Raw genomic sequence first — 4459 nt, 5'->3', positions numbered from 1 at the left:
CGAAGTTCGGCAGCAGAAAAAAGAAAAAAGGAAAAAAAAAAAAAAAAAAAAGAACAGGGGGGCCGATGTGGCACTGCTGCATAAGAGCGCCCCCTCGCGCACGAGCACGAGCACGCGCGACTCCAACGACTGCGGATGCGTTCGGAATTCACTTGCGCGGGTGGGCGCGCGCGGGCGAGCTGGTCCTGTCGCACTTACTACGAGGAAGATTTTACAGTGAAAATCATAACAAAGAATATCATTTATCCGAAATATAATTTAATTATCTATTAAACAATTATCTTAATCATTTTTAAGATGATTACTGAATTGTCTTTATTGTCTATAATTTGATTTTCTAGATGGGACACTGCTGCTAAGCGCAGCTTCGTTAACTACCAAATCAAATCTGTTCCCTGAGGGCCTTGCTGCCATGGAAATGGGACAGAGAGCAAATAAGCACTTGGAAGAGTGCAGAGCACAGGGTGACAGTGTAAATACTGTGTAAATACCGTACTCCAAAGGGCGGCCACAGTACTGATGTTAATCTGAAAGACACACATGTTAAAACTGTACATTTCCAGAGTCACCGTGTGCTACAAATGGTGCCATAATAAGTGCTGAAGCACAATGAAATCGGTTAAGAAAGAGCTCAGCTACCTGACTGAGGGTAGCATTGAACAGACACCCCCCCATTTATTTTAGCAACTACACATGGAAAAGTGAGTCCAAATGGTGGATTATTATTTTATTATTATTATTTTTTTATAGAGCGCTCTTCTCACGCAGTGACACAGAGCGCTTTAACACAGGCATACAGCAAGAAAAATTGATACAAAGAAGACAGTCAACTAATGGCTACCATAATGAAGAACTTATTATAGAGCTATAAGTATACCTACTGGCCACCGGGGAAAGGAACAAAAACCCGCAGCTGAAGGTTGAGGGAGAAAAAAAAACCTCTGGGGGTCCACGGGCCAGTGGTTGCCCACCCCTCCTGGGCATTCTAGAAAGTAACAATTTGTAAGCCAGTCTTTAAAAAGTAATTATAATGTTGGTAAACGGCATCTTGGATCCCCAGCTCGGCACGTAACGTCTCGATCGTCACTGCAGATGGACATCATCCTCTGTCAGCACGGGATTCGTCTGTCACCACTGGCTGGCCTCCTCAGGTCTTATGTAGCGAGGCAATGCTCAACGTGGATTATTAGTGGATTATTTTCAGTTTCTGTCACAGCGGAGACTCTAACCGCTCACAAATCCCAGTGATATGACACAGCTTGGTGCGATGCGACATGGGCTCAAGTCTCGCTCAGTCTGTGTGGAGTTTGGATGTTCTCCCCACGTTCATGTGGGTTTCCACCAGGTGCTCAGGTTTCAGCCCAAAGATGTTTTCCAGATGAGCAGATATCTATAAGTCACCCATACTGTGTTTGTGAACGAGTGTGTGTGATTGCCCTGTGATGGACTCTGTACCCTACCTCACACTCTTTGCTTTCAGGGTAGGCTCCACGCCACCACAACCTTACATTGGACGAGCAGCTACCGACAATGAATGAAATGGAAATGAATAAATGAAAGGAATTTCCATAGAGGTCTTGAACTGAAGAATTACAGTACACACCACCAATATGTAATTCTCCATCAGAGTTTGAGATACATTCATGGGTTTGGGAAGAGGGCCTGATTTAGCTTGTGTCTATCTGCGCTGAGTGTAAAAAAAAAACTCAAATATCCATGCTGCTTTTGGAGAGTATGTCACGGTTATGTAATATATATATGTGTAACATAGTGTGTGAGTGACAGAGAGAGTGTGCTCCACTGATGTATGGATGAGTGACCCATTGTAAGTAGTCTATCTAGCAGTGTAAGTTTTCGGGTGCTCTGGTTTCCTCCCACAATCCAAAGACATGCTGTTCAGGTTCACCCATAGCGTGTGACTGACACAGAGAATGTGTTCCACTGATGTATGGATGAGTGACCCAGTGTAAGCAGTGTATCTAGCAGTGTAAGTCACCTCGGTGAATAAGGTGTGTGGGCTGATAACACTACACAGAGTTCATTGGAAGCTGCTTTGGAGAAAAGCATCTGCCAAATAAATAAATAAGTAAATAAATAAATAAATAAATAAATAAAATAAATAAATGTTATGAGAAAACCACCCAGTTTTAAATGTAAATTTAATGTAAGAGGTTGACAGCTGGAAGCTGGTGTCGCACAGTAGCTTGCATGTAGATCTCAACAGAATAATAGCCAGCTGCCTGTTAAAATAGGTAGATCTTCTCCTTATCCTCTGAAGGTGAGTGATCGCCAACACTCACGTCGAAATCTGGAAAACAGTAACATGCCAGCAGGTGTGTTCCTGCACTGTATTTGGGTTTCATGCTATATACTAAAAATGTAATACCAGAGAGACATTGATGGCCTTTCTTTAATGGGGTTTTCTGTGAAGGAAATCAAGCAGGTTTGTCATGATTTAGTATCCTCCCATTGGCAAAGGAGCTCAGATGAAAACCCGTTTGTCATATTTATGAAGTCCAGTGAACAGTCTGCTATTTAAGGTCTTAAATCATGGTAGTAAAACATCAGAAAGAAGGAAGTTATAAAATAAATGGAATATAACACCTAAAGTCTGTTGCAGAGTTGTATGTGCTATATGAATCATTATTATTTATGCTATTTTAAAATGTACTATATTGTAAATTTTTCAGTTGTCGAAAGCGGAATTCTTAATTAGACAGCTGGAGCATGTGAAATTTCTGAGATTTTTACACAACCGTCGTCTGGGACTCTGCGGAATCGTGTGGTTATGATATCAGTTAAACTTTTTGTTCAGTGTGACATCCAACAGATTATTTCTTGTTGATTACTATAAGAACATCGTATTTTTTTGATAACTTTAAGGGTGCACATTTCTTGAGTGTACTTGTCATAATAAATTAAATTCTTCCATTGAATGACACAAATGTCCCCCCTTCTTTCTCCTACACCAGTTATACACGAACATTACAAATTTTTCAGCGAGGCTTTCGCAGATGTATTAATTTTCCATTTAAAATTAACGTATGCCCGGAAAAGCATACATTTCCTAAGATTTTCGTTTCAACTTCACCTCCAGATGTTGCGCCCAATGTGTCTATAGCATTACTACCTCCACAGTATATCAGAGTAACCAGTTTTTAAAATTTGCTCTCAGTGAAACCACCGGTCTCCAAAACGATCAAAATGTAATAAATGTGTTCGCGGGTAACAGTGTCATTAAAATGTCTATAAAAAAGGGAAGGGGTGTGGAGTCAAAGAGATAAAGCTCATCAAGTGACACCAGTGACAGAACCTCATTCTACAGCTGGTGAACACAGACCTTATGTCTGTACCAGCCTGATGAAAACTGTGTTTAAAGCATCATACTTTGTGTTAAGTAATTAATGAAGATCTTCAATTACATGTGTTTTGTGCTGGATTTCCTTTTTTACTTTCTTTAAATATTTCATTTTGATGGTTTCCTGGCTTTCAGACGTAGGCGACACACTTTTGGTGAGTCAGAACAGTTCATTATTTTTAATTTCCAATACATGCGGTTTCAGATGTGTTGCTTTTCATTTATTTTATTTTGAAGAGGTATATCCCCCGTTAATCTCATCAAATAACGTTGCTCTAAGTCCACTTCGATTTTTGTATTTAGTGCATTTTAAGTTTAAATATACGTATATTGATGGCTGTGTCAACAAAGGTTTTATAACACAGACCACAGGCAATAATTTGTGAAATGAGTGATAAGCCGTATCTGTAGCACTGGTTATATATTAATTCTGTCTTTACAGCACGGCGCATGCCTGACACACGTTTTCTTCTTAAAATGTAAAAAGAGAGAGAAAACTTCTGGAAAGACTGGAAACTCACAGCGAAAGCATCATAACCAGTTTTCTTCAGAAGAACATATTTGGCACTCCTTTGGACTTTAGTATGTACTTATTTGAATTGGGTCTTCAATTTTGTAGTCAAAAATACCTTTTTCCATAAAGATTGTACCAATTCTTTGTGTTTATTCTGCGATGCACCGAGTGATGAAATGTTTCTCCATTTTTATTCCAGATTAATGATGGGCACTGTGTGGAAACACGGTTTTCTCATCGTCTCTACCTTTGTACTGCACGCTACATGTCACCAATACTCAGGTTCAGTTTTATGGTTTGTTCAAAATTTTTAACAATAAGTTTAGAGGAGTTTATAAAAGAGGGAAGCAATGTAATGATCATAAGCAGAACTGTGCTGCTGTCTTTGGCTCCACTGCTCAATTTTTTTTCATTTCTACAAGGAACACAGCTCAGGGTTATAGTAGTGGCCTCCCCCTGGGACTTGAACTGACAACCCTCTGATAGCATCTGTCTTATACTGCTTGTTGGTGTTAATTATTATTTGAATGTGTCTCTTTGCATTAGAGCCCTCCAGTCTAACCTTGTGGGGGAAGAAGGTGGATTTC

Source organism: Scleropages formosus, chromosome 14, assembly GCF_900964775.1.
Source record: "Scleropages formosus chromosome 14, fSclFor1.1, whole genome shotgun sequence".
NCBI lineage: Eukaryota > Metazoa > Chordata > Actinopteri > Osteoglossiformes > Osteoglossidae > Scleropages > Scleropages formosus.
This window is presented reverse-complemented; position numbering follows the sequence as displayed.